Genomic DNA, 13,053 nt, shown 5'->3' on the forward strand with positions numbered 1-13,053 from the left:
CTGTAAAGGCCCTATCTATAAAAATATAAAATTAAAGGGAAGGTGTGGTAAAAAAAAAAAATTCCAATAACTGAAAAGTGTTTTTTAATTTTTAATATTTTGTTTTTAATTGAAAAAAATTAAAAAAAATAAAGTTGGGTATTTTCCACTCATAAACTAGGGGGAGCAGCTGCAGAAATCTTACTGTAGAACTACTGTAAAAGTAGCTCACATTACATCTGCAGTAAAATTGGGTGGAATCTGTTCTCCTGTGTGTGATGGTCACAGCTCCCCCTCCCAATCTGGCTGTTTCCAAAAGGATAAGAGAGAATTAAGTTTAGGATCACAGTGCGGAGCCATTTTGTTGGTGACCGCAGAGTGATCCCTAATATGTATAAAGTTTCACGAAGACCAGCTGCATAGTTCTCCACTGTATCTTATGCCGCACTGTTTCCCTATGCCCCGCTGGCTGTTTCCCTATGCCCCGCTGTATCCCGTGCCCCCCATATAGTGTGTTGCCGGCTGGGATTGGAGGTCCGAGGTGACATGCTGCACGGAGGGGTGATCTGCAGTCTGAGCGGCACTGCACTACAAATGTCATGCAGCGATCACTGCTTCCAGCCTTATGCACTCACCTCAGACCTGCGCCCCTGGCAGCCTGTCCTGTCAGCGATCACAGTACGAGCAGTGGTGGCCCAAGGTGTGCACACAAGGGAGGGGGGGGGAGGAATGGCTAAGCGGAGTAGATGGAGGGGTGAGTGGCAGAGTGCGAGGGTGCACGACAGGATCATTTTACGGTGCAATCACAGTTGCCCGGTACCCCATCCATCCCGGCAGGTGACAAGGAAAGTGGAGCACACAGCATACACAGTGAGCTCCACAAAGATGGTGCTGATCTCCTCCCTCTGCTGTAATTTGGACAGCCCAGGGAGCGCATCCATTTCACAGCAGACGCTGTCTCTGTATTAAGTATAAGGGTCGGAGTCCGACTATCAGAATGAATGCCCTGGACGCTGCCATAAAGGAGGTGAGTAACTGTCGTTACACACAACAAATCCAAGATGGCAGCCCCCAGTGCTTCAGTAACACTAGAATTAAATAAAAACTAAATAAACAGTGAATTTAATTTTGTATTAAAAATACTTAATTTCATAATCATTATTTTTAATACAGAAATAAAAAAAGTGACACCCTACCTTTTAATCTCAGTGAACCTACCTCCTAAAAATAAAAAAAATGCAATAGTGATCCAAGCATCGTATATTCCCTAAAAAGGTAGCCACATAAGGAAAGAAGCCCTCAAACAGCTCAATCGAAGGTAATTATTGTTTTAGACTGCAAAACTTAAAAAAATAAATCTTGATTTTTGTTTTATTTCATGTAACTATGAAGGATGGCCTTTCAGACCAGACTAATTTGTACCAGGTCTCTTGTTTCTTGATAGGAAGCGTTGTGCTGGTATGAGTACACTGGACCCCACCCCAGGGGATGGAGAAATATGAAGGGGGGGACGGACCTTCAGTGGACCACGTCTAAGTCTCCCTCCACATTGCCCCTGTAAAGACTAAGGGGTGATAATTTAACTTGGATTTGGGTGTCACATTGCCAGCACCCTGATGTATCCCCCTAATCCCCAAGAGCCCCCACTGGAATGTAAGCTGCTGGTCACACCGCTCTGCCAGCATCCTTACTATGTTACAGTATTGTATTTTGATGAAATGTCCTTTATAATGAAAGTGAACAACAGGGTTACTTGCCCGTCATAGCTACTGAACAACTGGCCGTCATCTACTGGATTGTCTTCAGGGCTTCCTGTGTGAGCTCCACTTGATATTCATTCTCAAAACTTAGGGGGTCTCATTCCTCCCTACAGAAAGAACAGTTATTTATTTTATTAGTGAAGGTCTGCAGTGACCGTACATCTCATGAACAGAACTGGAAGTCTCCTTGGTCCATTCTCACGTGATGGACAGACTACTACTAATGACCGTCTTGCCCTCAACCTGCTGGAGGGAGGACACATCTGAGTTTTACTACTGATGGAAAAGAGAAATTCTCTGTAGTGCTGAATGTCCTTCCGTCCTGTCATGTGGCTTCTCACATTTTGATCTCTCGACGCAGGTCTTTGTAACACTGGATAAAGGTTACCACTGGAGATAATACATTCATCTCTAACAGCATGGTTATGGCTGTCCGATACACAGGTTAAGTCCTCCGGTAATTATTGCACCCGCAGTGAGTGCCACCCGGCTGCTGTAACCGCCCCGTAAGCCCACACAGAGTTGATTGTGGAACCACAATTGTTAAGCCTTTCTTATTTTAATTTTATTTTTTTATTATTTATCCTGAGGGGTAAGGATTTATTTTTCTTCTTTTGTTGCCCTTAAAAGGGAAAGCTGTAAATTTAAACTCATGGAGGAAAGTGAAAATTATCTCCAGCACAACCTTAAACCCCCCCCCCCTCCTTAAATTCATCGAATTTTGTGTATATTTTTGTTTTTGCGCTTAATTTATTGAGTCTGTGTAATTTATTTTATTGTCTTTTTTTTTTTTTTTTTCCTTGTTGGATTTTAATATATGGAAACTGCTGCAAAACTGGCCCTGCCTGCATATTTGGGATGTCAGGAAAAAAAAAGAAATCAATTTAAGGTGTCCTTCCCAGCCCTGTTTGTATATACTGTGTTATAGGCATGAGAGGGACACATTCTTTCCAATTTAATTTTTTAAGCATATATTTTGGAACCTCCCCAAGAATGATTTCTTTGTAGACGTTGAATAGAAGATAACTGCAAAAATTGTTTTGTGTTAGTGATCAGTCTTTCTATTTTGTCTCTCCCGTCCTCGGCCCACCCCAAGACATTAAAACATTCACCCATGTCTTGATTTAAACTCCTGTCTCTAATTTCTAATTGACTTTTTTTTTTTTTTTTCTGCCGCCATGTTAAATAATCAAGACGGGTGGAGAGTGGGTTTAAAATAAACAATTTAGATATAACTACATCCCCGTGTGTGATTGTTGCCTGCTTTACTGATGCAATGCTCTAGAGTATGTGCACTGGAGCCTACGGCATCATGGCTCGGTCTGTTGGGAGGTTACACAAGTACCTGCATACGTTATATCCAACACAGGTCCTCATTAAGGTAAGCTAACAAGTCTGTCAGTTCTGCAAAAAACACTGAGCCTTTTCTCACATACATGTCATTAGCATATCCGATGATTTCCTTCAATATTAGAGAAGGGGATTTAGCGCCTTATTGCAGTCTCTAGCGTGTCTCTTCTATCCAGGATACCAACTGTGGGACTATACAACATTAAAGTGGCTACTGTAGCCTTACACTCAGATCCAGTCAGGCTTTAAGGTGTACCATGTAATTTGCATGTGTTTTGAAGTTTTTGGCCCATAGAATTCTTCGGTAGTATCAATTTCACCTATTTTTTTCCTCTATAATTTACCAAAAGTGAAATACAAAAGTGGTGGACTAATTTACCAATGCATCTCAATGGGCAACAGTTCGCTAAAATACAATTTATATGTAAATTATTCACCTCTTGAGAGGAACCTGAACTTAACAGCAGACAGAATATTGGCATTTATCAGAAATGTAATAAAATTTCCCTGTGTATTCTGAAAACTAGAATACAGCAGCATGTACAGAGTTAATCTCAGTCTTACTATACAAATAGCCACAGGCAGGCACAGTGAGAAGACTTACTGCATTTACATCTACTGTTACAACTTTTACTTCCTCCTGCTGCTCCATAATATACAGTTGAAACCCATAGTTTAAAGCCACTATCTAAAAAGACACACATGATTTGTTTTTCTCACTATCTGATATGAAATCAGAATAAACCTTTCCCATTTTAGGTCAATTAGGAATCCAAAATTATTCATGTTTGCGTGCCAGAATGAGAGCGTTGTAAAGAATTTTTATTACTTTCTGCCAAATCAAAAGTTTACATACACTAAGAGTACTATGACTTTTAAACAATATGGAAAACAAGGAAGCCGCAGAGACACCATCACATGTTTCTCAACGCTGGCAGGTAATTAGCCAGGTCTTTCACCGGGAAAGAGCAACCACGGGAAGGGCAGTCTCCAGTCAAGGAAACCACCTATGCCAAAACATGGTATCCATCCACAGACAGCTGTTTCGGGGTATTTGCCCCCTCATCAGTGTGGAGTAGGAAACTGGCTAGTGAGAGCAATGCCTAGTAGAAGACTACATAGGTAAGGATGGTTGACCTTAGGGAGATCAACATCCAGCACCGCGGAGCACCATCACGTGTTTCTCAACGCAATGATTCTAGAGCAATGCCCCCTGCAAAATATGCAAAACAAGGAAGCCGTGGAGACACCATCACATGTTTCTCAACGCTGGCAGGTAGCCAGGTCTTTCACCGGGAAGGGCAGTCTCCAGTCAAGGAAACCACCTATGCCAAAACATGGTATCCATCCACAGACAGCTTCTACTAGGCATTGCTCTCACTAGCCAGTTTCCTACTCCACACTGATGAGGGGCTAATACCCCGAAACAGCTGTCTGTGGATGGATACCATGTTTTGGCATAGGTGGTTTCCTTGACTGGAGACTGCCCTTCCCGTGGTTGTTCCTTCCTGGTGAAAGACCTGGCTAATTACCTGCCAGCGTTGAGAAACATGTGATGGTGTCTCTGCGGCTTCCTTGTTTTGCATATTTCCCAGGGGGCATTGCTCTAGAATCACTGCGTTGAGAAACACGTGAAGGTGCTCCGCGGTGCTGGATGTTGATATCCTTAAGGTCAACCATCCTTACCTATTTAAACAGTATGGGACAGCCCATATGATTTCATTGTACCGCCCTGAGAGGTGCCCGGCCGCTTGCTCGGGCCGAGCCGCTCGAGGTCCGGGCTCGGGTGGTCGGTGGCACAAGCGCCTCCGGACCGGGGGCCACGTCGCTCTGTTAGAGGGGAGAGGTAGCTGGGTGGTGGTGGTGGTGACGGGACGAGGCGCGCAGCCAGGGAGGGCTGCGCTGTCGTCCAACGGGTCGTGACGCTACCCACGGATCGTGGTGACGGGATGCACCACCACCGCTGCAGCTGGAGTGAAGGCGGGCTCGTCCTGGATCGGTGTTGCGGCCGCAGCCTAGATGTCAGCCCCTCCATGGGTAGGGGTGGTGTGTCCCGGGGCCCCGGTGGTGGGGACTGGAGCACTGATGTTGTTGTCGGGGTGCCGGGTGCCGTGTCGCGGTGTAGTGTCGTGCCCGGACGGTACTGGTGTACCCACGATTGATTCACACTCCGAGTCACTAGTAAACCAAGGTTCGGATGTGGTCGGTTCCCGCGGCCGGCTGCTGATGTCCCCTGTGGGGTTGATGGTGGTCCCTTTTCCCGTGCACCTCTGGATGTTGTGTTTCGGCTCCCCTGCCTGAGCCAGTGGTAGCCCGCTCCCCGGCGTTGAGCTGCCGGAGGAGCCCTCGGTTGCCCGCAGGCGCTGGCCCGTCGGGTGTTTGGCCCTTGGCAGTGGCGCTCAACCGGTCTCTGTGGACTTTTGCCTTCTTTCGGGACTTTGGGTGTGGATGAACCCGTGAGGTCCAGCCAGCAATCAGTCAATTTGCCTATACTCAGTGGCTTCTAAGCTAGGACTGGGTCTGAGTACCCGGTTTCTGGTGCTCCAGTACACGGTTGAATCCCCGGTTCGGGACCGGCGGGATCCAGCACAGGCCCGGTCCGTACGGTCCCGCCGGTTGCTGTACCGGTACTCCTGCAGACGGCCACCACCGTCTGCCTGCCTGACATTTCCAAGGGGCCCAGGCTCCTACCCGGGTCCCTGACAGCTGCTCCACTACCACTCGCTGTCAACTCAAAACTGTTCTGTTTGAACTTCCTGCCCCAGTACAGTAGTCTCCTCGGTGGGCGTGCCTTTCTGCCTGACTCCGCCCACCTGGTGTGCTGTACTGGCCCTGAGGGAGGCATCAGGTCTCCCTTTCGGTTGACTGTGTGTGACCTCACAGGGGGGGTGGGGGTGTGTGTGTATGTGGTAGATGTAATTACCTGTGACCCCTGGGCTCCAGGGCGTCACATTCCCCCTTGGTTTAATGCAGACCGTCCGCGGGCTGCCCCACCAACTCCAGTTTATTTTTCAACTGTAAAAACGGGAAAACACTTACAATTATAATAACATTTTTACAAACTATGGTTACTGAAGGACTTACCATAACGGGAGGCATTTTGCTTTAACGTTTCAAACTTTATTAAACGGAACGGGTTCATGTCCTTCCGCCTTTCCCACCCAAACAACCTAGCCTTGATACTGCCCCTAAGAAATGGGCAGCACCCCTTTTCCCCAGTCCGGGAACAGGGCCAGGTCACCCAGGCGGGAACAGGTACGGTGCGGCGCACCCGGCAGTTGTCAAGGGCTCCCCGGAGGATGGTCACCGGTCCCGGTGGTGACCGGACCCCAGCCTGCTCTGCTGCGGGTCCTACCTCCATTCTGCCTCTCCGGAGGCTAACGGAACGGGAAGGCATGTTAAAGGGGGCAGACAGGACAATATTTACAAGCCCAAAAGTTTTTCGGTGGCTGGCAAGTCCACTGCCTTGTCCATGAGCAGTCACGCAACAGGGTGTAAACGGGGGTTTAAACACAAGTCCCAACGGGGACGGGTCCTTTTTAGTTAATCAGGTGAGTGTCTCGTCAATTGATTACTGGTTCATTCAACTTATATACATCAAGTCTCGCACCCCTAGATGGCAGTCTCCCTGTACCTAAGCGGGGGCCTACCTAGGTTGGGGTGGGCGGATCGTCTCAGTACTGGAGTGTCAATAAAAGGTAACGGGAGAGCGGGGACAACAGGTCCCTCCTCCCGGGTGTCGGGTGGATTAGGTAGAGGCCATGGGGAACTGGGGACAGGTGCATCCCTGGGCACTGGCTCTGCTGGTTCTCTGGCGGGCGTTTGTCTCCACTTCTTCCGTGGGTTGCGGGAACATTATCACGGGAACAATCACTGCACCATTCTGCATGGGCCAGTCTGCTGGAAAATCTCCCATCACGGTATGGATCACCCCTTTCTTTGTTGCTTCATCACTGGGCACGGGAACTGGGGCTTCTTCTACCAACTTCAGGGGATCTGGGCATTTCTTCAGGTGGGCCCTGGAAACGGTAGCCGTGGTTCTCCCCTGGTCGCGACTGATCAGATAGGTCTTCTCATTCTCCCATCCGGTGGGCTGTATAACATACGGGGTCCTTTCCCACTGATCGTCAAGCTTATGGGTTCTGTGTTTACGCTTAAGCACCACATCTCCCGGTTCGAAAGGAGTAGTCGTAGCTCGTTGGTTAAAACGTTGTTCCTGCTTTTCCCGACTCTGACGCAGGTTCCGCTCCACATACTCCTGAATCCGCCGGTACTGTACTTGGTGTTTGGCATCCCAGTTGGCGGTGGAGGGCAGGGCTTTGGGTGCTTCCAAGCCCATCTCTAGATCTACCGGCAGTCGCTCGGGTCGGGCTCTCATCAGGTATGCCGGGGTACACTTGGTGGAACTACAGGGTATGTTGTACATATCTACCAAGTCGGGCAGCTTCTCCGGCCACAAGTTCTGCTCTTCCAGGGGCAATGTTTTGAGGAGGTTCAGGACCAGATGGTTCATTTTCTCACACATCCCATTGGTCTGGGCATGGTAGGGGGTAGGCCGGATTTCTTTGTCGCTCCATTGGGAGACCCAGACAATTGGGTGTATAGCTTCTGCCTCCGGAGGCCACACAAAGTATTACACTTAAAAGTGTAAAGCCCCTCCCCTTCTGCCTATACACCCCCCGTGCCTCACGGGCTCCTCAGTTTTCATGCTTTGTGCGAAGGAGGCTGACATCCACGCATAGCTCCACATCTTGGTCAGCAGCAGCTGCTGACTAGGTCGGATGGAAGAAAAGAGGGCCCATAACAGGGCCCCCAGCATGCTCCCTTCTCACCCCACTCTGGTCGGCGGTGCTGTTAAGGTTGAGGTACCCATTGCGGGTACACAGGCAGGAGCCACATGCTGTTTTCCTTCCCCATCCCTTAATGGGCTCTGGGTGAAGTGGGATCCTAATCGGTCTCCAGGCACTGAGACCGTGCTCCGTCCGCAGCCCCTGGGAAATCTGCTGGACAGGAGCCGGGTATCGTCAGGGACAAGGCCCTGCTACTGTGAGGTACTCTGTGTCCCCCTGGGGGACCGCGCATGGAGCGCTTGTGCCATACACACTGCAGCACTGCTGTGTGTGTTAGTGCGCCGGGGACTACCGCGCCGGCCGCGCTTATAACTTTAGTCCCCGGCTTTTGCGGCCTAGTATCGCATATTCCCGCCCCCAGGCCTGCCAGTCAGGGGAAGGGCGGGACGCTGCACAGGACGTCAGCGCTGAGGGCTGGAGCATACTCTGTATCCTCCTCCCCCCTCACTCAGCTCAGTGGGGCATCAGATTCCCGCACTTTCTGGGGCACGCCCACGGCTCCCTCCTCCCCACAGAACGCCGGCAGCCATTCCTGTCAGCACTTCTGACGCTGGAGAGGAGAGACAACACGGCTCTGAGAGGCCCAGACAAGGGAATCTGGTGATCACACAACCGCTTTGAGCGGTCGGTAAGCAGCACCTGGGTGCTGGCCCCACTGATTGCCGAAGTGTACATATATATATATATATATATGCTATACATTTACACTGTACGGTCGCACTGTTGATTTTTGGCTATATTCCCTCCTGGATTGTACTCAGAGGAGACGACAGCATGTCGTCCGCAAAAAGCAAGGGTGCCAAAGCACAGGCTTACTTTGCAACCTGTACCTCATGTGCGGCTATACTACCGGCAGGTTCCACCGATCCTCATTGTGTGCAATGCTCGGCCCCTGTGGCACTTACTCAGCCGGAGCCTCTGCTACTGGTGGCCCAGGTGGAACCACCTGCTACCACTGTCCAGGTGACAGGGACGGAGTTTGCAGTATTTGCTGACAAACTGTCTGAGAGTATGGATAAATGGTCTGCTAAGATACTAGAAGCCTTACAGTCCAGACCGGTGACTCAGGCCACGGGCACTGTTCAATCATTGACCCCAGGCCCCCCTCAGTTGGAGCAGCAAAGTGCTTCTGGGGTGACCCATAGGTCCCAGGGTGAGGTCTCTGACACGGACCGCAGTCCCAGGCCGCCTAAACGGGCTCGCTGGGAAATTCCCTCGACCTCATCACACTGTTCGGAGTCTCAGCAGTAGGACTCTCTGGATGATGAAGCGGAGGTAGCAGATCAGGATTCTAATCCTGATGCCGCTCTCAACCTAGATACACCTGAAGGTGACGCCATAGTGAATGACCTTATAGCGACCATCAATCAGGTGTTGGATATTTCTCCCCCAGCTCCTCCAATTGAGGAGTCGGCTTCTCAGCAGGAGAAATTCCGTTTCAGGTTTCCCAAGCGTACATTGAGTACGTTTCTGGATCACTCTGACTTCAGAGAGGCAGTTCAGAAACACCGAGCTTGTCCAGATAAGAGTTTTTCCAAGCGCCTTAAGGATACACGTTATCCCTTCCCCCCTGACGTTGTCAAGGGCTGGGCTCAGTGTCCCAAGGTGGATCCTCCAGTCTCCAGACTGGCGGCTAGATCCATAGTTGCAGTGGAAGATGGGGCTTCACTCAAAGATGCCACTGACAGACAGATGGAGCTCTGGTTGAAATTCATCTATGAAGCTATCGGCGCGTCTTTTGCTCCAGCATTCGCAGCCGTATGGGCACTCCAAGCTATCTCAGCTTGTCATGCGCAGATTAATGCAGTCACACGTACGTCTGCTCCGCAAGTGGTGTCCTTAACCTCTCAGGCGTCGGCGTTTGCGTCCTACGCCATTAATGCTGTCCTGGACTCTGCGAGCCGTACGGCGGTAGCATCCGCCAATTCGGTGGCAGTCCGCAGGGCCATGTGGCTACGTGAATGGAAGGCAGACTCTGCTTCCAAAAAGTTCTTAACCGGTTTGCCATTTTCTGGCGACCGTCTGTTTGGTGAGCGATTGGACGAAATCATTAAACAATCCAAGGGAAAGGATTCATCCTTACCCCAGTCCAAACCAAACAGACCTCAACCACGGAAGGTACAATCGAGGTTTCGGTCCGCGGGCAGGTCTCAATTCTCCTCGTCCAAAAGGCCTCAGAAGGATCAGAGGAACTCCGATTCATGGCGGTCTAAGTCACGTCCTAAAAAGACCGCCGGGGGAACCGCTCCCAAAGCGGCCTCCTCATGACTTTCGGCCTCCCCAAACCGCATCCTCGGTCGGTGGCAGGCTTTCCCGCTTTTGCGACGCCTGGCTGCCACAGGTAAAAGACCGTTGGGTGAGAGACATTCTGTCTCACGGTTACAGGATAGAGTTCAACTCTCGTCCTCCGACTCGGTTCTTCAGAACATCGCCGCCCCCCGAGCGAGCCGATGCTCTTCTTCAGGCGGTGTGCACTCTGAAGGCAGAAGGAGTGGTGATCCCTGTTCCTTTTCAGCAACAGGGTCAAGGTTTTTACTCCAACTTGTTCGTGGTGCCGAAAAAGGATGGATCCTTCCGTCCTGTTCTGGACCTAAAACTGCTCAACAAACATGTAAAAACCAGGCGGTTCCGGATGGAATCGCTCCGCTCCGTCCTCAATGTCCCAAGGAGATTTTCTAGCATCAATCGACATCAAAGATGCTTATCTCCACGTACCGATTGCTCCAGAGCATCAGCGCTTCCTGCGTTTCGCCATAGGGGACGAACACCTTCAGTTCGTGGCACTGCCTTTCGGCTTGGCGACAGCCCCACGGGTCTTCACCAAGGTCATGGCAACAGTAGTAGCAGTTCTGCACTCTCAGGGACACTCGGTGATCCCTTACTTAGACGATCTGCTTGTCAAGGCACCCTCTCAAGTGGCATGCCAACACAGCCTGAGCATTGCTCTAGAGACTCTCCAGAGTTTCGGATGGATCATCAATTTTCCGAAGTCAAATCTGACACCGGCCCAATCACTGACATATCTTGGCATGGAGTTTCATACTCTCTCAGCGATAGTGAAACTTCCGCTGGACAAACAGCGTTCACTGCAGACAGGGGTGCAATCTCTCCTTCAAGGCCAGTCACACCCCTTGCGGCGCCTCATGCACTTCCTAGGGAAGATGGTAGCAGCAATGGAGGCAGTTCCTTTTGCACAGTTTCATCTGCGTCCACTTCAATGGGACATTCTCCGCAAATGGGACAGGAAGTCGACGTCCCTCGACAGGAACGTCTCCCTGTCTCGGGCAGCCAAGGCTTCCCTTCAGTGGTGGCTTCTTCCCTCTTCTCTGTCGAAGGGGAAATCCTTCCTGCCCCCATCCTGGGCTGTGGTCACGACGGACGCGAGCCTGTCAGGGTGGGGAGCGGTCTTTCTCCACCACAGGGCTCAGGGTACTTGGACTCAGCAGAGTCCTCCCTTCAGATCAATGTTCTGGAGATAAGGGCAGTGTATCTTGCCCTAAAGGCGTTTCAGCCGTGGCTGGAGGGCAGGCAGATCCGAATTCAGTCGGACAATTCCACAGCGGTGGCTTACATCAACCACCAAGGCGGAACACGCAGTCGGCAAGCCTTCCAGGAAGTCCGGCGGATTCTGCTATGGGTGGAAGCCACAGCCTCCACCATATCCGCAGTTCACATCCCGGGCGTAGAAAACTGGGAAGCAGACTTTCTCAGTCGCCAGGGCATGGACGCAGGGGAATGGTCCCTTCACCCGGACGTGTTTCAAGAGATCTGTTGCCGCTGGGGGATGCCGGTCGTCGACCTAATGGCGTCCCGGCACAACCACAAGGTCCCGACATTCATGGCACGGTCTCAAGATCACAGAGCTCTGGCGGCAGACGCTTTTAGTTCAGGATTGGTCGCAGTTTCAACTCCCTTATGTGTTTCCTCCTCTGGCACTGTTGCCCAGAGTGTTACGCAAGATCAGGTCCGACTGCCGCCGCGCTATCCTCGTCGCTCCAGACTGGCCGAGGAGGTCGTGGTACCCGGATCTGTGGCATCTCACGGTGAGCCAACCGTGGGCACTACCAGACCGACCAGACTTGCTGTCTCAAGGTCCGTTTTTCCATCTGAATTCTGCGGCCCTCAACCTGACTGTGTGGCCATTGAGTCCTGGATCCTAGCGTCTTCAGGGTTATCTCAAGAGGTCATTGCCACTATGAGACAGGCTAGGAAACCAACGTCCGCCAAGATCTACCACAGGACGTGGAGGATATTCTTATCTTGGTGCTCTGATCAGGGTTTTACTCCCTGGCCATTTGCCTTGCCCACTTTTCTTTCCTTCCTTCAATCCGGATTAGAAAAAGGTTTGTCGCTCGGCTCCCTTAAGGGACAAGTCTCAGCGCTCTCTGTGTTCTTTCAGAAGCGCCTAGCAAGACTTCCACAGGTCCGCACGTTCCTGCAGGGGGTTTGTCACATAGTCCCTCCTTACAAGCGGCCGTTAGAACCCTGGGATCTGAACAGGGTGCTGGTGGCTCTTCAGAAACCACCTTTCGAGCCAATGAGGGATATTCCTCTCTCACGCCTTTCGCAGAAAGTGGCCTTCCTAGTAGCAGTCACATCACTTCGGAGAGTGTCTGAGCTAGCAGCGCTGTCATGCAAAGCCCCTTTCCTGGAGTTTCACCAGGACAAGGTGGTTCTGCGTCCGGTTCCGGAATTTCTCCCTAAGGTGGTATCCCCCTTTCATCTCAATCAGGATATCTCCTTACCCTCTTTTTGTCCTCATCCAGTTCACCAATGTGAAAGGGATTTGCACTTGTTAGATCTGGTGAGAGCACTCAGACTCTACATTTCTCGTACGGCGCCCCTGCGCCGCTCGGATGCACTCTTTGTCCTTGTCGCTGGCCAGCGTAAAGGGTCACAGGCTTCCAAATCAACCCTGGCTCGGTGGATCAAGGAACCTATTCTCGAAGCCTACCGATCTTCTGGGCTTGCGGTTCCCTCAGGGCTAAGGGCCCATTCTACCAGAGCCGTGGGTGCGTCCTGGGCATTGCGGCACCAGGCTACGGCTCAGCAGGTGTGTCAGGCAGCTACCTGGTCGAGCCTGCACACTTTCACGAAACACTATCAGGTGCATA

The 13,053-nt window shown here is 51.0% G+C and overlaps 1 protein-coding gene across 3 annotated transcripts in view; it reads left to right on the plus strand.

Annotated features, from left to right (window-relative positions):
* Positions 1-2,979, plus strand: part of SOCS7 (suppressor of cytokine signaling 7) — a 104,821-nt gene extending 101,842 nt beyond the window's left edge. For 2 of the 3 annotated variants that reach the window (XM_075350079.1, XM_075350081.1), the window contains one exon: positions 1,405-2,979. The gene's annotated coding sequence lies outside the window, so the exon portion shown is untranslated. The remainder of the gene's footprint in view (positions 1-1,404) is intronic. The other variant, XM_075350080.1, reaches the window with a different exon arrangement.
* Positions 2,980-13,053: the final 10,074 nt, after the last annotated feature.

This window comes from Anomaloglossus baeobatrachus, chromosome 5 (assembly GCF_048569485.1).
Source record: "Anomaloglossus baeobatrachus isolate aAnoBae1 chromosome 5, aAnoBae1.hap1, whole genome shotgun sequence".
NCBI lineage: Eukaryota > Metazoa > Chordata > Amphibia > Anura > Aromobatidae > Anomaloglossus > Anomaloglossus baeobatrachus.